Genomic DNA, 25,802 nt, shown 5'->3' with positions numbered 1-25,802 from the left:
TTGGAAGGGGAGGTGAACCATGAGAGACTATGGACTCTGATAAACAGTCTGAGGGGTTTGAAGTGGCGGGGGGGGTGGGAGGTTGGGGTACCAGGTGGTGGGTATTATAGAGGGCACGGCTTGCATGGAGCACTGGGTGTGGTGAAAAAATAATGAATACTGTTTTTCTGAAAATAAATAAATTGGAAAAAATAAGGGATAGGGAAATTCATAGCATTTGCATATATCTCCATAAAACTTGCTTGCCCCTGTAGAGCAGTTGAAACTGGGAGGAACCTCCCATAGCAAAATATCTGCCCTGGGATTAAAAGAACGAAAGGACTGTATAGTCAATATTCTCCTTGTCTTGGGGGACTCCAGGGACTGGTTTCTGTATAGCTTCACTAAGAGTGCTTATGGGGCCTGGAGCAGAATTCGGAAGCTGCTAGAACCACTTTAAAGCTACAGTTCTACATGTGGACAACAGAGGGAATGAGAAATCAGAAACAGTGCAGAAGCTTTTTATCTTGATGGAGTTCCAAAAGTTCATTTTCGCTTTTGATTCCTTTGCCTTTGGAGACATGTATTGAAAGAAGTTGCTGTGGCTGATGTCAAAGAGGTTACTGCCTATGCTCTCCTTTAGGATATTAATGGACTCCTGTTTCACATTGAGGTTTTTCATCCATTTTTGGTTTATCTTTGTCTATGTAGGGTGTAAGAGAATGGTTGAGTTTCATTTTTCTACACATAGTTCTCCAATTTCCCCAGCACTATTTATTGAAGAGACTGCTTTTTTTCCACTGGGTATTTTTTTCCTACTTCGTTGAAAATTATTTGACCATAGAGTTACAATCCATATGTAGACTCTCTACTCAGTTCCATTGGTCTATGTGTCTGTTTCTGGGTCATTACCATGCTGTCTTGGTGATCATAGCTTTGTAGTAAAGCTTGAAATCAGGCAACATGGTTCCCCCAGTTTTGTGTTTCTTTTTCAACATTTCCTTGGTGATTCAGGTCTTTTCTGGTTCCATACAAATTTTAGAATTTTTGTTCCAGATATTTGAAAAATGCCAGTGGAAACTTGATGAGTTTGGGTTTGAAAGTGTAGATTGCTCTGGATAACATAGACATTTTCACAACATTTATTCTTTTAATACATGAGTGGATGTTTTTCCATCTTTTTATGTCTGCACAGCCAAGAAGCTACTGCACAGCAAAGGAAACAGTCAACCAAACAAAGAGGCAACCCATGGGAAGGAAGAAGATATTTGCAATGACATTACAGATAAAGGGATGGTATCTAAGCTTTATAAAGAACTTCTCAAACTCAACACCCAGAAAACAAGTAAGTAAAAAATGGGCAGAAGACATGAACAGACACTTCTCCAAAGAAGACACACGAATGGCTAACAGAGACAGGAAAAAACATTCCTCATCATTAGTCATCAGGGAGATTCAAATCAAAACCACACTGGGATACAATCTTATACCAGTCAGAGTGGCTAAAATCAACAAGACAGGAAACAACAATTGTTGGCGAGGATGTGGAGACAAAGGGAACTCTCTTATACTCTTGATGGGAATGCAAGCTGGTGCAGCCACTCTGGAAAGCAGTATGGAGGTTCGTCAAGACGTTAAAAAATAAAGCTACACTATGACCCAGCAATTCCACTACTAAGTATCTTTGCCCAAAGATACAGATGTGAAAGGAAAGGGCACATGCCTCCCAGTGTCCCAGTGTGGCAGTAATGTCCACATTAGCCAAATTGTGAAGGAACTGAGATGCCCTTCAACAGATGAATGGATAAAGAAGATATATTTTATATATACAATGGGATATTATTCAGCCATTAGAAAGAATGAATACCCACCCATTGCACTGACATGGGCAGAACTGGAGGGTATTATGTTAAGTAAAATAACTCAAGAACAAAAAGACAATTCTCCTATGGTCTCACTTATACATGGAACATAAGGAATAGCATAGAGGACATTAGGAGAATTAAGGGAAAAATGAAGAGGGGGTCAGAGTGGGAGATGAACCATGAGAGACTATGGACACCAGGAAACAAACTGAGGGTTTTAGAGGGGAGGGAGGTAGGGGGATGGGTTAGCCCCATGATGGGTATTAAGGGGGATGCATATTGCATGGAGCACCGGGTGTTACATGCAAACAATGACTAATAGAACACTACATCAAACACTAATGAAGTACTGTATGTAATGAAATACATCAAACACTAATGAAGTACAGAATCATGGAACATTGCATCAAACACCAATGACTAACATGGCATAATAAAGAAAAATCAGAAAGTTTCAGTAGCTGAGATAAATGGTTGTTTATTCAAATTCCCAAATATCACTTACAGATGACAATACAAAAAAGAAACAGAAACAAGTTCCCCCAAAAGAGTAGAATAATACTACATACACCAAACCTATAGAAAAGCATATTTATAATATTTCTGAAAAAGCATTTAAAGTATTCTTCATAAAGATTCTCAATGAACTAAAGGGGAGTGCATCTAGGTAAACAAATCAGGAAAATATTACATGAGCAGATTGAGAATATCAACTAAGGGATTGACACTACAAAAAAGGACCAAACTAATTCTGAAGCTGAAAAATAAACTGAGCTGAAAGTGCCCATAAAGACAGGACATTTGAAATCTTTGAGTCAGAGAAAGAAAAATATATGATTTCAATTATATGTGGAATTGAAGAAACAAATGAGCAAACTAACAAACAAACAAAACAAAACAAAAAGCAACACAGAAACCAACCAATAAGCAGACACTTAAATCTAGAGAACAAACTGATAGTTGGGGGATGGATAGAACAGGTCATGGGAATGAAGGAGTGCACATGTGATGAGCACTGGGTATTGTAGGAAGTGTTGAAATCACTAAATTGTACACGTGCAACTAATATTGCACTCTATGTTAACCAATTGTAATTTAAATAAAAACTAAAACAAAATTTCATTACCATAATCAATAGCATCTAGATTTTTCCTATGTTCTGGAAGTTTAATAGTTTTCCATATTTATGTCTATGGTCCATTTTAAGAAAAATTTTAAAGGATTTTATTTATTGATTTGAAAGAGCAAGACACAGGGAGAGGGAATGCAAGCAGGGCTGGGTAAGAGGGAGAAGCAGACACTCCGCTGAGCAGAGAGCCTGATGCGGGGCTTGATCCTAGGACTCTGGGATCATGACTGGAGCCCCTTAAGTAAATTTTTTAAACGGGATAAAGTCAGTGTCTAGAACATTTTTTTCTTTTGCATGCAGATGTCCAGTTGTTACAACATCATTTGTTAAAATATTATTGTTTTTCCAATGTACTGTCTTTGTCCAAGATTGGTTGATTATATTGCATATTTATTATGTGTTTTTAAGAACCTATTTATTTCTTTTTTTTAAGGACCTATTTATGATCTATTTTCTTCCAAATGTCTATTTAGTTATTTTGCAAATACCATGTTGTCTTGATCAACAAAGATTAATAGGAAGTCTTGAATTCAGGTAGCACTAGTTTCCAACTTAGTTTCCAACTTAGTTCCTTTGATAAGTTTCTAATCATATGATTTTGTTTTATAGTTCTTGAGTTGTAGGGTTTCTTTATATACTCCACATATCATCTCCTTATATTTTTCAAATATTTGTTTTTCAAATATTTTCTATCATTCCATAGTTTGCTTATTCACCCTGGGTGTTTTCTTTCCTGTAAGGAAAAATTCTAGCCTTATGTTTTCACACTTGTCTATTTTTGCTTTTTTCCTTGTTCTTTTTGGTGTTATATCCAAGAAATTTTTAATTAACATATAATGTATTATTTGTTTCAGGGGTATAGGTCTGTGATTTATCAATTCACAGGGCTCACCATAGCACATACCCTCCCCTATGTCCATTACCCAGTCACCCTATCCATACCACCCTCCTCTACTCCAGCAGCCCTTAGTTTGTTTCCTGAGATTGATTCTCTTCAGGTTTGTCTCCCTCTCTAGTTTTGTCTTGTTTTGTTTTCCCTTCATTCCCCAAGATCCTCTTTCTTGATTTTCAAATTCCTCATATCAGTGAGATCATATGATAATTGCCTTTCTCTGACTTGTTCCAGTTAGCATGATACCCTCTAGTTCCATACACCTTGTTGTAAATGGCAAGATTTTGTTTTTGATCACAGTGTAATATTCCTCTGTGTGTGTGTGTGTGTGTGTGTGTGTGTGTATCACATCTTCTTTATTCATTCATCTGTTGATAGACATCTAGGTTCTTTCCACAATTTCCCTATTGCTGATATTGCTGCTATAAACATTCGGGTGCATGTGCCCCTTCGGATCATTACCTTTGTATCTTTAGGGTAAATATCTAGCAATGCAATTGCTGGGTTATGGGGTAGCTCTATTTTCAACATTTTGAGGAGCCTCCATACTGTTTTCCAGAGTAGCTGCACCAGCTTTCATCACCACGAACAGTGTAGGAGGGTTCCCCATTCACTGCATCCTTGCTAACACCTGTCATTTCCTGACTTTTTAATTCTAGCCATTTTGACTGGTGTGAGGTGGTATCTCATTGTGATTTTGATTTGTATTTCCCTTGTGTTGAGTGATGCGGAACACTTTTTCATGTGTTTGTTGGCCATCTGGATGTCTTCTTTGCAGAAATGTCTGTTTATGTCCTCTGCCCATTTCTTAATTGGATTATTTGTTCTTTGGGTGTTGAGTTTGAGAAGTTCTTTAGACATTTTGGATACTAGCCCTTTATCTGATATGTCATTTGTGAATATCTATCAGTGTGTATTTTGGTTTTATTGACTATTTCCTTTGCTGAGCAAAATTTTTTGATCTTGATGAAGTCCCAATAGTTTATTTTTGCCCTTGCTTCCGTTGCCTTTGGCAATGTTTCTGGGAATAATTTACTGCAATTGAGGTCAAAGGGGTTGCTGCCTGTGATCTCCTCAAGGATTTTGATGGACTCCTGTCTCACCTGGTGGACTTTCATCCATTTTGAGTTTATTTTTTGTGTGTGTAGAGTAAGAAAAAATGGTCATTTTATTCTTCTGCATGTGCCTGTCCAATTTTTCCAACACTGTTTGTTGAAGAGACTGTCTTTTTTCCAATGATCATTAATTCCTGCTTTGTCAAAGATTAGTTGACCATAGAGTAGATGGTCCATTTCTAGGTTCTTTATTAATAGAGATCTCTATCAATGTCTATTGATTTATGTGTCTGTTTTTGTGCCAGTACCATACTATCTTGTTGATTACAGCTTTGCAATAGAGTTTGAAGGCTGGAATTGTGATTCTGCCAACTTTGGCTTTCTTTTTTCAACATTCTTCTGGCTATTCATGGTCTTTTTTAGTTCCATATAAATTTTATGATTATTTGTTCCATTTCTTTGAAAAAATGGATGACATGGTATTTTGCATTAGCTGTGTGGATTGCTTTTGGTAGCATAGACATTTTCACAATATTTGTTCTTCCAATCCATGAGCTTGGGTCATCTTTCCATTTCTTTGTGTCTTCCTCAAAAAAATTCTTTCATGAGTACTTCATAGATTTTTGGGTCCATATTCTTTTCCTCTTTGATTAGGTTTTTCCCAGGTATCTTATGGTTTTGGTACAATAGGAAATTACATTGACCCCTTAATTTCTCTTTCTTCTCTCTTGCCTTTGGCATATATAAAAGCCATCCTAACTGGCAAAGAAGAAGTCAAACTCTCACTTTTGCAGATGATATGACACTTTATGTGGAAAACCCAAAAGGCTCCACTCCAAAACTGACAGAACTCATACAGGAATTCAGTAAAATGTCAGGATATAAATCAATGTACAGAAATCAGTTGTATTTCTATACATTCAATTGTTTTTTTTGTCCAAATTATATTTTTATTTACTACATAAAGGTATGCAACTTTATTTCGTATGTATGTGTTTTTCATTCTTGACTAGTTTATGTGCCTCTGATAGTATAGGTTAGATGTGTTTCCTTAGTGAATCAAAGTATATATCAGTCAATAAGGGTTGCTAATATATTTTTTGAAAAATATATTAGATAAATTCATATTTATATTACATTATATTTAAATATATTATATTTATATACTATATTGTATTATATTTATATTTTATAATTTTCTTACATATTTAAATATGTTTACTAAATATATGAAGTAGTTACCACAATTCAGTTTGATAATCAGTAATCAGTTTGATATCAGTAATGATCTATCTCCTATGGTTTTTGTAAAGTTATAAAAAACTGCACTTTTTAGAAGAATCCCTAATACAACGTGAGTATTAAATAAATGTATAGGGTGGTGATGGTGATGAGGATGAAGATGATGATGATGATGATGATGATGATGAAGATGAAAACACATCCCATGACATTATACTGCAATTAAAGGACTGATTCCTGTCAATAGCAACTGCAATGATTTTGCTGATTCCTTTTTTATTTTTTAGGCTCAATCTATATAGAAGTTGCATTTACAAGTTCTTTTCTAATTCAAGAAACTTTTAATTAGAATTGTTATAAATTATTCTCTGGAGTGTTGTTTCAGTAGAAGCTCTGTCCCTAGAGAAGCAGAAATAATGAACTCAGGCTTCCTTCCTGTTTTTATATTATAATAATCTATACATGTGATCATTGGCACACCATAGTATTGCATCATTCATTCCTACATGGAGTCTTTTTTTTTTTTAGATTTTTTTTTTATTCATTTATTTGACAGAGAGAGATCACGAGTAGGCAGAGAGGCAGGCAGAGAGAGGGGGGAGCAGGTTCCCTGCTGAGCAGAGAGTCCGATGTGGGGCTCGATCCCAGGACCCTGAGATCATGACCTGAGCCAAAGGCAGAGGCTTAACCCACTGAGCCACCTTATACAGTGTCCTATAGCCATAGTCATATACTCCTGTGCCTAGTTTCTTAAAATTCTCAGACTGTCAGGAGAATGCACTCCATCAAAATGATTCCAATCATGGATGACACCCAAACCAAGCAGTTATAAAGGAGGAATACTCTGAAACCATGCACTTGCACATTCATAAAAATTCTGAGGTACACTTCAGCAGGTAAGCAAAGAACTGACAATATTCTCTTCTTTCAATTGATGGTCTTTCTTTCCCCTCCATTTTTCACTTACTGATAACCTTATGCAAAATTTTGAAATTGACTGAAAGGATTGTTATTGTCCCAATTTGGGACTTTAGTGTTTGTCTTATATTACTAGTGCTCTCAAGGCATCCATTAATTGCCCATTATCAAACCAATTATTTAGCAGATCACAGGAAAACTCTCAAATAAAACACCTTACTCCACAGTTACTTCTTTTTTCTTTTCCACCAAATCCATCAATATTTCCTTTCCTGTCTGTGATTATAGGAAAGTAAACTGTAGCTCTTCATATTATGTCACCACATTAATAAATTTAGTTCCTACTAAATAACTACTGAATTTGTGTTATTATATTAGAGAACACAGTATAAAATCCCAACTTTGATCCAATTCTTTCTCTTCTATCATAAAGTGAAAAATACACATAATTCAGAAATTTATCTCAATAAATTCTCACTTGCTTCCTCCTTGTGAAGTCAATAAATAAGAATACAAGTTAGTGAAATAATAAATAAACACTTGGGGACAGGAAAAAAAATGACCAAACATAAATAAAAGACACAAGAATCTTGTCTGATTTCCAACACTGACACTTTGATATAAATTTTAGCTAATCTCTACAATATTCATCCATCACATCTATTGAAAGTACAGAAGACATTCCTATTTAAATTCACATAGTGGAGGAATTTTCAAATTTATCAAAATGTTTTCCCCAACAATAAAGTCATAAATATACAAGAATAATTAATTAATTAACATTTCCAACACCTATCAGTAACACATTCGTGTTTCTTGTAATCTGAAATTTGAAATCACTCTTTAATTCAAACTTTTATTTAAAAAAAGCCAAAATTAATAAAAAGAACATTAAAAAAAAAGCTTCTCTCCAAGAATGGTGCTGTTTTCTCTGTACTTTTTGTTTTTGATTTGTGGTATGAACTGTACAAAATTAGGCTTTGCTGCTTCTCTTAGTCAAATTCAAAACATCAATTATTTTCCCCTTCTTCCCTAATGTTTTCTATGTTTGAATTCCAAGATAAATTTAATCCATACTTATAAAATCATATGTTTGTTTCTTTTTCTCTTTCTTAAAAGACATCTGAACATCTTATTCACTATGAAATGTCATCCTATAGAGAGATTACATGAGACTGACTTCACCTTCCTTGGTGGTCAATTTAACTGTAACAGAGGTTAGAACCTGTAACTCAGGAGTAAGGAACCTATTACTGATCATGTATAGTTTTGCCATCACCATTGTTTGTTTTTGTGGTTTTCTAAAATTAATTTTCAGGGAAAAAGATTGCAGGGAAGTAGGAGGAGGCACCTTTTCAACTTGTACCCCAAAGTGAGCTGATTACCTACCAAAGAACTCCAATCACCCATGAAATCAGCCTGAGATCAGAATTATACACGTCTGGATCTCTACAGGGGGAGAAGACGCCAGTGGGAAGGTAAAGCGGAGTGGGTATGGCAGAATGATATTGGAAGATAAACAAAAGGGGGAGGGAGCCACCAGAGGCGACTAGTTCGAAAGTAATACCCCTATACGAGGGAGAGTGCCCTGCGTCTGGGGACGAGCATTAACTTGGAGACTGGTTAAAAGCACTCCAAAATAGGAAAGGATTGCAGGGGGACAATTGTGGGAATCGGGGCAGCTAGGGACAGGGGCTTAAGTCCCCGGTCCCAGCACAGCCTCCCCTGGTGCTGAGGCAGAGAGAGTGCAGTGGAGAAACCAGGTCTTGGTCCCTGAGCCACCAGCACGCCTGAGAACCCTTGGTGTCTGTTTCCTGTGAAGGGATGGGAGCCACGCCTGGCAGCAGAACTGGAGAGCCCTGCTATAGAGCCTGAGATACTCCCCTGAGAGAGGTATAAAGGCCCAGCTGGTGCCCTTTGATACGCGCCATTGTTTCAGAGCCTGAACCAAACTCTTCCCCCCAGAGAGGTGTGCAAAGGCCCAGCCTGGTGCTCTTGACCTGTGCCCCATTCTCAGAGCCTGAGACCCATGCACGAACCTCAGCCTCCCCCGAAATTGGTGTGTGCAAGCCGGGTGCTCTTAGACCCAGAAAGACTAGGCATTCCCAGCCCGGGCCAGTGGGAAAATCTCAGTGTGCCATTGCTGCTTGGAAACTCTCTGGTGATCTTGGAAACTCTCAGACAGCCACCACTGCCTTGGCTTTGGGTACAAGCAAAAGATCCTTCATCCCCAGGGACCTCGACTTGGAACCTGCTCTGCCAGCAGCCAAGGGGGAACTTATTTATGCTCTGCAGCCAGACTGAGGCTTCTCTCTGAGAGGAGATTAGGGTGCGGTTTGTTTTCCTCTAAAATCACAAAAACCATCAAAAGCGGTCAAAGAAAGAAAAAAAAGTGAACAAACATAAAAACCGCCAGTGAACAAAAGCCTGAAAAAAAAAAAAACAGTTTCCTCAGATCCCACCCCCTTGAGGGGTGCAGAGGACTTAAGTCAGGGAACATCATTGACTGAAAACCCACGTGGCAGGCACCTGCCCCAGAAAACAAACCAAGAAAGAAAAAAAAAAAGAGAGAGAGAGAGAGAGAGAAAAAAGGACTGCAAGAGAACAATCACTACTACATATAAAAACTTTTATTTTTCATTCATTCCCACTATTCTGGCTCATTTTTTTAAATATATAGGTAATTTTTTTAACCTAATAACCATCACAACGAGCTGTCCAGTATATCCAATACCATAATAACCTTCTAACCTGAACTTTTTGATACATACACCTATGTTTTTCTTTTGCATTTCTACTTTTTGAATTCCTTCTTTTTTAAAATGTTAGTTTAGTTTAGTCTAGTTTATTCCTTTTTATTTTTATCTTCTAATATTCATATAGAGTTAAACTTCAAAGTAATCCCCTTAACCCAATCAATACTAACCCTATAGGTAACCTAATTTTTAATCCCCATTTATCTTAGGAAAGTTGATCCCTTTAACAAAGATATCAAGATACATCCAGGAAGAATCAAAACAGCCTTCCTCGCACACTAAATTCTCTCTAGTGAGAATTTATAACCACTCTCCCATCTTTATCTTCCACAAGTGTTTCTATGTTTTTGTGTTTGTCCTGATAGTATATAAATCTTACACTTGGGGTTCTTTTTAACAAGGTTCTTCCTTCATTTGCATATTTTTTTTCTCTTGTCATATACTTTTATTATTATTTTTGTTTGTCCGTTTTTGTTTGTCAACGTCATATATCTTACCTTGGAGCCCATTTGGGCTGAACCTTCTCTTTCATCTTCCTTTCTTTCCTGTCTCTCTATATATATATCTTTTTTTTTTTCTTTCTTTTTCTTTTCTTTTTCTCTCGTTTGGTTGGGGAATCCTGATTTCTCAGAAGTGTTCCAGGGTGCACCTTGACTGCACCATGGTTAATACATCCAGCTACATTTGTTCAGTAATCTCCCACCAAAATGACTAGGAGGAGGATGCCCCCAAAAAAGAAAAATACAGAGGATTGACCTTCTGCAACAGAGTTAACAGCTATCAACAGAGACAAGATGTCGGAAAGAGAATTCAGGCTAACAATTATCCAGGCAATAGTTAGGTTGGAGAAAGCCATGGAAGGCCAAACAGAATTTATTACGGCCCAACTGAAAGCAACCACACAGGATGTTCACAATGTTAGGGCAGAGCTTAAAGCTACCAGGGATGAGCTTCACCATGCTCTCAATGAGTTCCAATCTAATCTAAACTCTCTCAAACCTAGGGTAACTGAGACAGAAGATAGAATTAGTGATCTGAGGGACAAACAGAAAGAGAGAAAGGATCAAGAGGAAGCCTGGAACAAACAGCTTAGAAACCACAAAAACAGAATCAGGGAAATAAAGGATGCCATGAAATGTTCCAATGTCAGAATTATTGGAATCCCTTCCAATAGTGAGGGAGGAGGTGAGGAGAAAGAAAGAAGTCTACAAGATAGAGTGGAACAAGTCCTTCATGAAACTTTTCCCAATCTCGTGATTGGAACCAGCATTCATGTACTAGAGGCTGAACGGTCTCCACCCAAGATTATACATTCAAAAAAACATCACGACACCTGAGAGTCAAACTGAGGAATTATAATTTTAGGTATAATCTCTTGAATGCCACTAGGGCAAAGAGGCTCCTTACTTACAGAAGAAAGCCCATCAGAATAACATCAGGCCTGTCCATAGAGAACTGGAAAGCCAGAAAAGGCTGGCAAGATATATTCAGGGCACTAAATGAGAAGAAGATGCAGCCAAGAATACTTTATCCAGCAAGAAAGACATCCAAAATGGATGGATATATAAAGAGTTTCCGAGACCCGCAAGGCTTACAAGACGATGCAACCACCAAGCCAACACTGCAGGAAATATTAAGAGGAGGTTCTATAAAAGAGGAAAATCCTATGAATAGCATTGAACAGAAATATAGAGACAGTCTACAGAAAGAAAGACTTCAAAGGTAACTCGATGTCAATAAAAACATATCTATCAATAATCACTCTCAATGTGAATGGCCTAAATGTGCCCATCAAAAGGCACAGGGATGCAGATTGGATAAAACGACAGGACCCAACCATATGTTGCCTACAAGAGACCCATTTTGAACCTAAAGATACACGCAGACAGAAAGTGAAGGGATAGAGAAGCATTTTTCATGCCAATGGTCCTCAAAGGATGGCTGGGGTAGTGATTCTATCAGTCAAATTAGATTTTAAACTAAAGACTGTAGTCAGAGATACATAAGGACACTACATAATCTTTAAAGGGACTATCCACCAAGATGATCTAACAATTGTAAGTATCTATGCCCCGAATATGGGAGCAGCCAATTACATAAGAAAACTGTCAATCAAAATAAAGAGTCATATTGATATGAATACACTAATCATAGGAGATCTTTTTTTTTCTTTTATTTTTTTTTCAATTTATTTATTTTCAGAAAAACAGTATTCATTATTTTTTCACCACACCCAGTGCTCCATGCAAGCTGTGCCCTCTATAATACCCACCACCTTGTACCCCAACCTCCCACCCCCCTGCCACTTCAAACCCCTCAGATTGTTTTTCAGAGTCCATAGTCTCTCATGGTTCATCTCCCCTTCCAATTTACCCAAAAGCACATACCCTCCCCAATGTCCATAACCCTACCCCCCTTCTCCCAACCCCCTCCCCCCAGCAACCCACAGTTTGTTTTGTGAGATTAAGAGTCACTTATGGTTTGTCTCCCTCCCTATCCCATCTTGTTTCATGGATTCTTCTCCTACCCACTTAAGCCCCCATGTTGCATCACCACTCCCTCATATCAGGGAGATCATATGATAGTTGTCTTTCTCCACTTGACTTATTTCGCTAAGCATGATACGCTCTAGTTCCATCCATGTTGTCGCAAATGGCAAGATTTCATTTCTTTTGATGGCTGCATAGTATTCCATTGTGTATATATACCACATCTTCTTGATCCATTCATCTGTTGATGGACATCTAGGTTCTTTCCATAGTTTGGCTATTGTGGACATTGCTTCTATAAACATTCGGGTGCACGTGCCCCTTTGGATCACTACGTTTGTATCTTTAGGGTAAATTCCCAGTAGTGCAATAGCTGGGTCAGAGGGCAGTTCTATTTTCAACATTTTGAGGAACCTCCATGCTGTTTTCCAGAGTGGTTGCACCAGCTTGCATTCCCACCAACAGTGTAGGAGGGTTCCCCTTTCTCCGCATCCTCGCCAGCATCTTTCATTTCCTGACTTGTTGATTTTAGCCATTCTGACTGGTGTGAGGTGATATCTCATTGTGGTTTTGATTTGTATTTCCCTGATGCCGAGTGATATGGAGCACTATTTCATGTGTCTGTTGGCCATCTGGATGTCTTCTTTGCAGAAACGTCTGTTCATGTCCTCTGCCGATTTCTTGATTGGATTATTTGTTCTTTGGGTGTTGAGTTTGTTAAGTTCTTTATAGATTTTGGACTTACACCACACACAAAAATAGATTGAAAATGGATTAAGGACCTCAATGTGAGAAAGGAATCCATCAAAATCCTTGAGGAGAACACAGGCAGCAACCTCTTCGACCTCAGCCGCAGCAACATCTTCCTAGGATAATTGCCAAAGGCAAGGGAAGCAAGGGCAAAAATGAACTTTTGGGATTTCATAAAAATCAAAAGCTTTTGCACAGCAAAGGAAACAGTTAACAAAACCAAAAGACAACTGACAGAATGGGAGAAGATATTTGCAAACGACATATCAGATAAAGGACTAGTGTCCAAAATAATAGGAGATCTTAACATGACTCTCTTAGAAATAGACAGATCATCGAAGCAGAAACTCAATAAAGAAACAAGAGCATTGAATGACACATTGGACCAGATGGAACTCATAGACATAGACAGAAAATTCCACCCTAGAACAACTGAATACTCATTCTTCTCAAGCGCACAGGGAACCTTCTCAAGAATAGACCACATACTGGGTCACAAACCAGGACTCAACCGATACCAAAAGGCTGAGATTATTCCCTTCACATTCTCAGATCACAATGCTTTGAAAATAGAGCTCAATCACAAAGAAAAGTTCTAAAGGAACTCAAACACCTGGAAGCTAAAGACCACTTGCTTAAGAATGCCTGGATTGAACTGGTAATGAAGAAGTCAAACTCTCTCTCTTCGCAGATGACATGATTCTTTATATGGAAAACACAAAAGACTCAACACCCAAACTACTAGAACTCATACAGCATTTCAGCAGCGTGGCAGGATACAAATTCAATGTGCAGAAATCAGTGGCTTTCTTATACACTAACAATGAAAATACAGAAAGGGAAATTAGAGAATCGATTCCATTTACTATAGCACCAAGAACCGTAAGATACCTTGGAATAAACCTAACTAAAGAGGTAAAGGATCTATACTTTAGGAACTATAGAACACTCATGAAAGAAATTGAAGAAGACACAAAAAGATGGAAGACCATTCCATGCTCTTGGATCGGAAGAATAAACATTCTTAAAATGTCTATACTGCCTAGAGAAATCTATACTTTTAATGACATTCTGATCAAAATTCCAACGGCATTCTTCAAAGAGCTGGAGCAAATAATCCTAATATTTGTATGGAATCAGAAGAGACCCCGAATCGCTAAGGAAATGTTGAAAAACAAAAATAAAGCTGGCGGCATCACCTTACCCGATTTCAAGCTTTATTACAAAGCTGTGATCACCAAGATAGCATGGTACTGGCATAAAAACAGACACATAGACCAGTGGAACAGAGTAGAGAGCCCTGATATGGACACTCAACTCTATGGGCAATTAATCTTTGACAAAACAGGAAAAAATATACAGTGGAAAGAAGACAGTCTCTTCAATAAATGGTGCTGGGAAAACTGGACAGCTATATGTAGAAGAATGAAACTCGACCATTCTCTTACACCGTACACAAAGATCAACTCAAAATGGATAAAAGACCTCAACGTGAGACAGGAATCCATCAGAATCTTAGAGGAGAACATAGGCAGTAATCTCTTTGATGTCAGCCACAGCAACTTCTTTCAAGATACGTCTCCAAAGGCAAAGGAAACAAAATCGAAAATAAACTTCTGGGACTTCATCAAAATCAAAAGCTTCTGCACAGCAAAGGAAACAGTCAACAAAACAAAGAGGCAACCCAGGGAATGGGAGAAGATATTTGCAAATGACAGTACAGACAAAAGGTTGATATCCAGGATCTATAATGAACTCCTCAAACTCAACGCACACAAAACAGACAAACACATCAAAAAATGCGCAGAAGATATGAACAGACACTTCTCCAATCAAGACATACAAATGGCTATCAGACACATGGAAAAAATGCTCATCATCATTAGCCCTCGGGGAGATTCAAATTAAAACCACATTGAGATATCACCTTATGCCAGTTAGAATGGCCAAAATTAACAAAACGGAAAACAACATGTGTTGGAGAGGATGCAGTGAAAGGGGAACCCTCTTACACTGTTGGTGGGAATGCAAGTTGGTGCAGCCTCTTTGGAGAACAGTGTGGAGATTCCTCAAGAAAATAAAAATAGAACTTCCCTATGACCCTGCTATTGTACTCCTGGGTATTTACCCCAAAGACACAGATGTCGTGAAAAGAAGGGCCATCTGTACCCCAATGTTTATAACAGCAATGGCCACAGTCGCCAAACTATGGAAAGAAACAAGATGCCCTTCAGTGGATGAATGGATAAGGAAGATGTGGTCCATATACACTATGGAGTATGATGCCTCCATCAGAAAGGATGAATACCCAACTTTTGTAGCAACATGGATGGGACTGGAAGAGATTATGCTGAGTGAAATAAGTCAAGCAGAGAGAGTCAATTATCATATGGTTTCACTTATTTGTGGAGCATAACAAATAGCATGGAGACAAGGGGAGTTAGAGAGGAGTAGGGATTTGGGGTAAATTGGAAGGGGAGGTGAACCATGAGAGACTATGGACTCTGAAAAACAGTCTGAGGGGTTTGAAGTGGCGGGGGGGTGGGAGGTTGGGGTACCAGGTGGTGGGTATTATAGAGGGCACGGCTTGCATGGAGCACTGGGTATGGTGTAAAATAATGAATACTGTTTTTCTGAAAATAAATAAATTGGAAAAAAAAAGAATGCCTGGATCGACCAAGAGATCAAAGAAAAACTGAAACAATTCATGGAAACCAATGAGAATGAAGGCACTTCGGTCCAAACCTATGGGATACAGCAAAGGCGCTCCTAAGGGGGAAATGCATAGCCATCCAAGCCTACCTCAAAAAAAAAAATTGAAAAATCCAGAACACGGAGCATTCTCTACACCTTAAAGAGCTGGAGAATCAACAACAAATCAATCCAACTCGGCACATAAGAAGGGATGTCATCAAGATTAGAGCTGAGATCAATGAGGTAGAAACCAGAGATACAGTAGGACGTATCAATGAAACTAGAAGCTGGGTTTTTGAAAGAAACAATAAAATTGATAAGCCACTGACCACACTAATCCAAAAGAAAAGAGAGAAAGCCCAAATTCACAAAATTAGGAATGAAAAGGGAGAGATCACAAGGTACACCAAGGAAGTAGAAACGATCATCAGAAGTTATTATCAACAGTTATATGCCAAAAACCTTAGCAATCTTGATGAAATGGATGCATTCCTGGAAAACTATAAACACCCAAAATTGAAAGAGGAAGAAATCGACAGCCTGAATAGATCAGTATCTAGAAACTAGATTGAAGCAGTGATCAAAAACCTCCCAAAAAACAAGAGCCCAGGATGTGACGGATTCCCTGAGGAATTCTACCAAACTTTCAAAGAAGAAATAACACCTATTATTCTGAAGCTGTTTCAAAAAAATAGAAGCAGAAGGAAAACTTCCAGACTCTTTCTCTGAAGCCAACATTACCCTGATCCCCAAACCAGGCAAGGACCCTACCAAAAAGGAGAATTTTAGACCAATATCACTGATGAATATGGATGCTCAGATTTTCAACAAGATCCTAGCCAACAGGATCCAACAGCACATTAAAAAGATTATCCACCATGATCAGGTGGGATTCATCCCTGGGCTACAAGGATGGTTCAACATTCGCAAATCAATCAATGTGATACAACAAATTAATATGAGAAGAGAGAAGAACCACATGGTCCTCTCAATTGAGGCAGAAAAAGCATTTGTCAAAATCCAGCTTCTGCTCCTGATTAAAATGCTTCAAAGTATAGGGATAGAGGGAACAGTCCTGAACCTAATCAAATCTATCTATGAAAGACCCACAGCAAATATCATCCTCAATGGCAAAAAGCTTGCAACCTTCCTGTTCAGGTCAGGAACAAGACAAGGATGCCCACTCTCACCACTCTTGTTCAACATAGTAGTAGATGTCCTAGCAACAGCAATCAAACAACACAAATTTGTAAGGAAGATGTCACACTTTCTCTCTTCACAGATGACATGATTATTTATATGGAAAACTCAAAAGACTTCACCCCCAAACTACTAGAACTCATACAGCAATTCAGAAACATGGCAGGATACAAAGTCAGTGTGCAGAAATCAGTGATTTTCTTATACACTAATAATGAAAATACACAAAGGGAAATTAGAGAATCAATTCCATTTACTATAGCACCAAAAACCATAAGATACCTGGGAATAAACCTAACCAATGAGGTAAAGGATCTGTACTTGAGGAACTACAGGACACTCATGAAGGAAATCGAAGAAGAAACTAAAAGATGGAATACCATTCCGTGCTCTTGGATGGGAAGAATAAACATTGTTAAAATGTCTATACTGCCTACAAAAATCTATACTTTTAATGTCATTCTGGTTAAAATCCATTCCAGAGCATGGAATGGTCTTCCATCTTTTTTTGTCTTCTTCAATTTCTTTCATGAGTGTTCTGTAGTTCCTCAAGTACAGATCCTTTACCTCTTTTGTTAGGTTTATTCCCAGGTATCTTATGGTTCTTGGTGCTATACTAAATGGAATTGATTCTCTAATTTCCCTTTGTGTATTTTCATTGTTAGTGTATAAGAAAGACACTGATTTCTGCACATTGACTTTGTATTCTGACACGGTATTGAATGGCTGTATGAGTTCTAGTAGTTTGGGGTGGAGTCTTTTGGGTTTTCCATATAAAGAATCATGTCATCTGCGAAGAGAGAGAGTTTGACTTCTTCATTGCTAATTTGGATACCTTTTATTTCTCTTTATTGTCTGATTTCTGTTGATAGGACTTCTACTACTATGTTGAACAAGAGTGGTGAGAGTGGGCATCCTTGTCGTGTTCCTGATCCTAACGGGAAGGCTGCAAGCTTTTTCCAATTGGGGATGATATTTGCTGTGGGTCTTTCATAGATAGATTTGATGAGGTTCAGGACTGTTCCCTATATCCATATACTTTGAAGCATTTTAATCAGGAATGGATGCTGGATTTTGTCAAATGCTTTTTCTGCATCAATTGAGAGGACCATGTGGTTCTTCTCTCTTCTCTTATTAATTTGTTGTATCACATTGATTGATTTGCGAATGTTGAACCATCCTTGTAGCCCAGGGATGAATCCCACCTGGTCATGGTGGATAATCATTTCAATGTGTTGTTGGATCCTGTTGGCTAGGATCTTGTTGAGAATCTTAGCATCCATATTCATCAGTGATATTGGTCTGAAATTCTCCTTTTTGGTATGGTCCTTGCCTGGTTTTGGGATCAGGGTAATGCTGGCTTCATAGAAAGAGTCTGGAAGTTTTCCTTCTGCTTCAATTTTTTGAAACAGCTTCAGGAGAGTAGGTGTTATTTCTTCTTTGAAGATTTGGTAGAATTCCCCAGGGAATCCATAAGGTCCTGGGCTCTTGTTTTTTGGTAGGTTTTTGATCACTGCTTCAATCTCGTTATTAGATATCGGTCTATTCAGGCTGTCGATTTCTTCCTCTTTCAATTTTGGGTGTTTATAGTTTTCCAGGAATGCATCCATTTCATCTAGGTTGCTAAGCTTATTGGCATGTAACTGTTGATAATAATTTCTGATGATTCTTTCAACTTCCGTGGTGTTCCTTGTCATCTCTCCCTTTTCATTCATAATTTTGTGAATTTGGGCTTTCTCTCTTTTCTTTTGGATTAGTGTGGCCAGTGATATCGACCTTATTGATTCTTTCAAAAAACCAGCTTCTAGTTTCATTGATACATTCTACTGTATCTCTGGTTTCTACCTTATTGATCTCATCTCTAATTATGATGATTTCCGTTTTATCTGTGGGGTTGGTTTGATATGTTCTTGATTCTCCAATTCTTTAAGGTTTACAGACAGGTGGTGTATTCTGGATTTTTCAGTTTTTTTGAGGGAGGCTTGGATGGCTATGTATTTCCCCCTTAGGATTGCCTTTGCTGTATCCCATAGGTTTTGGACCAAAGTGTCTTCATTCTCACTGGTTTCCATGAATTCTTTTAGTTCTTCTTTGATCTCCTGGTTGATCCAAGCATTCTTAATCAAGGTGGCCTTTAGCTTCCAGGTATTTCAGTTCCTTCTGGAATTTTCCTTGTGATTAGGCTCCAGTTTCAAAGAATTTTGATCTGAGAATATGCAGGGAATAATCTCAGTCTTTTGGTATTGGCTGAGTCCTGATTTGTGACCCAGGATGTGGTCTATTCTGGAGAACGTTCCTTGTGCACTTGAGCAGAATGAGTATTCTGTTGTTTTAGGGTGGAATTTTCTTTATATATCTATGATGTCCATCTGGTCCAATGTGTCATTCAATGCTCTTGTTTCTTGAATTTCTGCTTCAATGATCTGTCTGTTTCTGAGAGAGGTGTGTTAAATCTCCTACGATTAGTGTATTCATATCAGTATGATTCTTTTTCTTGATTAACAGTTTTCTTGAGTAATTGGCTGCTTCCATATTGGGATTTTAGATATTTTCAATTGTAGGATCATCTTGGTGGATAGTCCCTTTAAGGATTATGTAGTGTCCTTCTGTATCTCTGACTACAGTCTTTAATTTAAAGTCTAATTTATCTGATATGAGAATCGCTACCCCAGCCGTCTTTTGAGGACCATTGGCATGAAAGATGCTTCTCCATCCCTTCACTTTCAGTCTGCGTGTATCTTTAGGTTCAAAATGGGTCTCTTGTAGACAACATATGGATGGGTCCTGTTGTTTTATCCAATCTGCAACCCTGTGCTGTTTTATGGGCGCATTTTGGCCATTCACATTGCGAGTGATTATTGATGGATACGTTTTTATTGACATCAAGTTACCTTTGAAGTCTTTCTTTCTGTAGACTGTCTCTATATTTCTGTTCAATGCTCTTCTTAGGATTTTTCCTGTTTTATAGAACCCCCCTTAATATTTCCTGCAGTGTCGGCTTGGTGGTTGCATAGTGTTTTAAGCCTTGCCGTCCTTGGAAATTTTATCTCTCCATCCATTTTGAATGTCAGTCTCTCTGGATAAGGTATTCTTGTCGGCATGTTCTTTTCATTAAGTGCCCTGAATATATCTTGCCAGCCTTTTCTGGCTTGCCAGGTCTCTGTGGACAGGTCTGACGTTATTCTGATATGCTTTCCTCTGTAAGTAAGGATTATCTTTGCACTGGCAGTTTTCAAGAGATTATACCTAAAATTATAATTCCTCAGCTTGACTATCATATGTCGTGATGTTTTTTTGGAATATATAATCTTGGGTGGAGACCGTTCAACCTCTAGTACATGCATGCTGGTTCCATTCGCGAGATTGGGAAAATTTTCATGAAGGACTTGTTCCACTATATCTTTATTTTTTCCATTTATTTATTTTCAGAAAAACAGTATTCAGTATTTTTTCACCACACCCAGTGCTCCATGCAATCCGTGACCTCTATAATACCCACCACCTGGTACCCCAACCTCCCACCCCCCCACCACTTCAAACCCCTCAGATTGTTTTTCAGAGTCCATAGTCTCTCATGATTCACCTCCCCTTCCAATTTACCCAAATTCCCTTCTCCTCTCTAACGCCCCTTGTCCTCCATGCTATTTGTTATGCTCCACACATAAGTGAAACCATATGATAATTGACTCTCTGCTTGACTTATTTCACTCAGCATAATCTCTTCCAGTCCCGTCCATGTTGCTACAAAAGTTGGGTATTCATCCTTTCTGATGGAGGCATAATACTCCATAGTGTATATGGACCATATTTTCCTTATCCATTCATCCGTTGAAGGGCATCTTGTTTCTTTCCATAGTTTGGCGACCATGGCCATTGCTGTTATAAACATTGGGGTACAGATGGCCCTTCTTTTTAATAAATCTGTATCTTTGGGGTAAATACCCAGGAGTGCAATTGCAGTGTCATAGGGAAGTTCTATTTTTAATTTCTTGAGGAATCTCCACACTGTTCTCCAAAGAGGCTACACCAACTTGCATTCCCACCAACAGTGTAAGAGGATTCCCGTTTCTCCACATCCTCTCCAACACTTTGTTTCCTGTCTTGTTAATTTTGGCCATTCTAACTGGTGTAAGGTGATATCTCAATGCGGTTTTAATTTAATCACCCTGAGGGCTAGTGATGATAAACATTTTATTATGTGTCTGATAGCCATTTGTATGTCTTTATTGCAGAAGTGTCTTTTCATATCTTCTGCCCATTTTTTGATATGATTTTCTGTCTTCTGTGTGTTGAGATTGAAATGTTCATTATAGATCCTGGATATCAACCTTTTGTCCGTACTGTCATTTGCAAATATCTTCTCCCATTCCGTGGGTTGCCTCTTTGTTTTTTTTTTAACTGTTTCCTTGGCTGTGCAGAAGCTTTTGATTTTGATGAAGTCCCAAAAGTTCATCTTTGCTTTTGTTTCCTTTGTCTTTGGAGACATATCTTGAAAGAAGTTGCTGTGGCTGATATCGAAGAGATTACTGCCTATGTTCTCCTCTAAGATTCTGATGGTTTCCTGTCTCACGTTGAGGTCTCTTATCCATTTTGAGTTGATCTTTGTGTATGGTGTAAGAGAATGGTCGAGTTTCATTCTTCTACATATAGCTGTCCAGTTTTCCCAGCACCATTTATTGAAGAGACTGTCTTTTTTCCACTGTATATTTTTTCCTGTTTTGTCGAAGATTAATTTACCATAGAGTTGAAGGTCCAAACCTGGGCTCTCTACTATGTTCCACTGATCTGTATGTCCGTTTTTATGCCAGTACCATGCTGTCTTGGTGATCACAGCTTTGTAATAAAGCTTGAAATCAGGTAACATGATGCCCCCAGTTTAATTTTTTTTTTCAACATTTCCTTAGTGATTTGGGGTTTCTTTTGATTCCATACAAATTTCTGGATTATTTGTTCCAGTACATTGAAGAATACTGGTGGAATTTTGATCGGAATGTCAATAAAAGTACAGATTGCTCTAGGCAGTATAGACATTTTAAGAATGTTTATTCTTCCGATCCAGAAGCATGGAATGGTCTTCCATCTTTTTGTGTCTTCTTCGATTTCTTTCATGAGTGTTCTCTAGTTCCTCAAGTACAGATCCTTTACCTCTTTGGTTAGGTTTATTCTCAGGTATCTTATGGTTCTTGGTGCTATAGTAAATGGAATCGATTCTCTAAATTCCCTTTCTGTATTTTCATTGTTAGTGTATAATAAAGCCGCTGATTTCTGCACATTGACTTTGTATCCTGCCACGTTGCTGAATTGCTGTATGAGTTCTAGTAGTTTCGGGGTGGAGTCTTTTGAGTTTTCCATATAAAGAATCATGTCATCTGTGATGAGAGACAATGTGACTTCTTCCTTGCCAATTTGGATACCTTTTATTTCTCTCTGTTGTCTGATTGCTGTTGCTAGGACTTCTAATACTATGTTGAACAAGAGTGGTGAAAGTGGGAATCCTTTTTGTGTTCCTGACCTCAATGGGAAGGCTGCAAGCTTTTTCCCATTGAGGATGATATTTGCTGTGGGTCTTTCATAGATAGATTTGATGAGGTTCAAGAATGTTCCCTCTATCCCTATACTTTGAAGCTTTTTAATCCGGAACGGATGCTGGATTTTGTCAAATGATTTTTCTGCATCAATTGAGAGGACCATGTGATTCTTCTCTCTTCTCATATTAATTTGTTGTATCACATTGACTGATTTACGAATGTTGGACCATCCTTGAAGCCCAAGGATGAATCCCACCTGGTCATGGTGGATAATCTTTTTTTTTTGGAATTTATTTATTTTCAGAAAAACATTATTCATTATTTTTTCACCACACCCAGTGCTCTATGCATCCGTGCCCTCTATAATACCCACCACCTGGTACCCCTTCTCCCACCTCCCTGCCACTTCAAACCCCTCAGATTGTTTTCAGAGTCCATAGTCTCTAATGGTTCACCTCCCATTCCAATTTACCCAAATTCCCTTCTCCTCTCTAACGCCCCTTGTCCTCCATGCTATTTGTTATGCTCCACAATAAGTGAAACCATATGATAACTGACTCTCTCTGCTTGACTTATTTCACTCAGCATAATCTCTTCCAGTCCCGTCCATGTTGCTACAAAAGTTGGGTATTCATCCTTTCTGATGGAGGCATAATACTTCATAGTAGCCTCTTTGGAGAACAGTGTGGCGATTCCTCAAGAAATTAAAAATATAGCTTCCCTATGACCCTGCAATTGCACTCCTGGTTATTTACCCCAAAGACACAGATGTAGTGAAAAGAAGGGTCATCTGTACCCCAATGTTTATAGCAGCAATGGCCACGGTCGCCAAACTATGGAAAGAACCAAGATGCCCTTCAACGGATGAATGGATAATCTTTTTAATGTGCTGTTGTATCCTGTTTGCTAGGATCCTGTTGAGAATCTTAGCATCAATATTCATCAGTCATATTGGTCTGAGATTCTCCTTTTTGGTAGGGCCTTGGCCTGGTTTGGGGATCAGGGTAATGTTGGCTTCATAGAAAGAATCAGGAAGTTTTCCTTCTGCTTTAATTTTTTTGACACAGATTCAGGGGAATAGGTGTTATTTCTTCTCTGAAAGGTTGATATGATTCCCCAGGGAATCCGTCAGGTCCTGGGCTCTTGTTTTTTGTGAGGTTTTTGATCACTGCTTCAATCTCGATTCTAGATATTTATCTATTCAGGGTCTATTTCTTTCTGGTTCAATTTTGGGAGTTTATAGTTTTCTACGAATGCATCCATTTCATCAAGGTTGCTAAGGTTTTTGGCATATAACTGTTGATAATAACTTCTGATGATCATTTCTACTTCCTTGGTGTACCTTGTGATCTCTCACTTTTCACTCATAATTTTGTGATTTTGGGCTTTATCTCTTTTCTTTTGGATTAGTGTGGCCAGTGGCTTATCAATTTTATTGATTCTTTCAAAAAGCAACTTCTAGTTTCATTGATACATTCTACTGTATATTTGGTTTCTACATCATTAATCTCAGCTCTAATCTTGATGACTTTCCTTCTTATGTATTGAGTTGGATTGATTTGTTGTTGATTCTCCAGCTCTTTAAGGTGTAGGAAAAACTGCTGTGTTCTGGATTTTTCAATTTTTTTGAGGGAGGCTTCGATGGCTATATATTCCCCCCTTAGGACCGCCTTTGCTCTATCCCATAGGTTTTTCACTGAAGTGCCTTCATTCTCATTGGTTTCCATGAATTGTTTCAGTTCTTCTTTGATCTCCTGGTTGATCCAGGCATTCTTAAGCAAGGTGGACTTTAGCTTTCAGGTGTTTGAGTTCCTTCAGAACTTTTCCTTGTGATTGAGCTCCAGTTTCAAAGCATTGTGATCTGAGAATGTGCAGGGAATAATCTCAGTCTTTTGCTATCAGTTGAGTCCTGGTTTGTGATCAAGTATGTGGTCTATTCTTGAGAAGGTTCCATGTGCGCTTGAGACGAATGAGTATTCTGTTGTTTTAGGATGGACTGCTCTGTATATATCTATGAGGTCCATCTGGTCTAATGTGTCATTCAATGATCTTGTTTGTTTTTTGATTTTCTGCTTCGATGATCTATTTCTGAGAGAGGTGTGTTAAGATCTCCTACGATTAGTTTATTCATATCAATATGACTCTTTATCTTGATTGACAGTTTTCTTATGTAATTGGCTGCTCTTATATTGGGGGCATAAATATTTACAATTGTTAGATCATCTTGGTGGATAGTCCCCTTAAGGATTATGTAGTGTCCTTCTGTATCTCTGACTACAGTGTTTAGTTTAAAATCTAATTTATCTGATATGAGAATCGGTACCCCAGTCTTCTGTTGAGGCCTATTGGCATTAAAAATGCTTCTCCATCCCTTCACTTTCAGTCTGCGTATATCTTTATGTTCAAAATGGGTCTCTTGTAGACAACATATGGATGGGCCCTGTCGTTTTATCTAATCTGCAACCCTGTGCAGATTTTGGGCGCATTTAGGCCATTCACATTTAGAGTGATTATTGATAGATACGATTTTATTTACATCGAGTTACCTTTGAAGTCTTTCTTTCTATAGATTGTCTGTATATTTCTGTTCAATGCTATTCTTATGTTTTTCCTGTTTTATAGACCCCCCCCCTTAATATTTCCTGCCGTGTCGTTTTGGTGGTTGCATAGTTTTTTAAGCCTTGCTGGTCTTGGAAGCTCTTTATCTCTCCATCCATTTTGAATGTCAGTCTTGCTGGATAAAGTATTGTTGGCTGCATCTTCTTCTCATTTAGTACCCTGAATATATCTTGCCAGCCTTTTCTGGCTTGCCAGGTCTCTGTGGTCATATCTGATGATATTCTGATGGGCTTTCCTCTGTAAGTAAGGAGCTTCTTTGCCCAGCAGTATTCAAGAGATTATACCTACAATTATAATTCCTCAATTTGACTGTTGTGTTGTGTTTTTTTTTTTTTGAATGTATAATCTTGGGTGGAGACCGTTCAGCCTCTAGTACATGAATGCTGGTTCCATTTCTGAGTTTGTGAAAATTTTCATGAAGGACTTGTTCCACTCTATCTTGTAGACTTCTTTCTTTCTCCTCCCCTTCATGGATTCCAATCATTCTGAGGTAGAAGGAAAAGTAAATAAAGTTAAATTTCTTCTAAACCTAAATCTCACTAACAAGGACACTTGATAGCAGCAATGTAACATTCCACCAGGAGACTCCCAGTTGTCTTTATGTTAGTGTCTCATTAGAGGGAAAGTGGCCTTGGCTTGATAGTAGCCAGGACTTCAATATCCTGACAGTCTTCTTTACCCCAATA

Source organism: Neovison vison, chromosome 1 (assembly GCF_020171115.1).
Source record: "Neovison vison isolate M4711 chromosome 1, ASM_NN_V1, whole genome shotgun sequence".
NCBI lineage: Eukaryota > Metazoa > Chordata > Mammalia > Carnivora > Mustelidae > Neogale > Neogale vison.
This window is presented reverse-complemented; position numbering follows the sequence as displayed.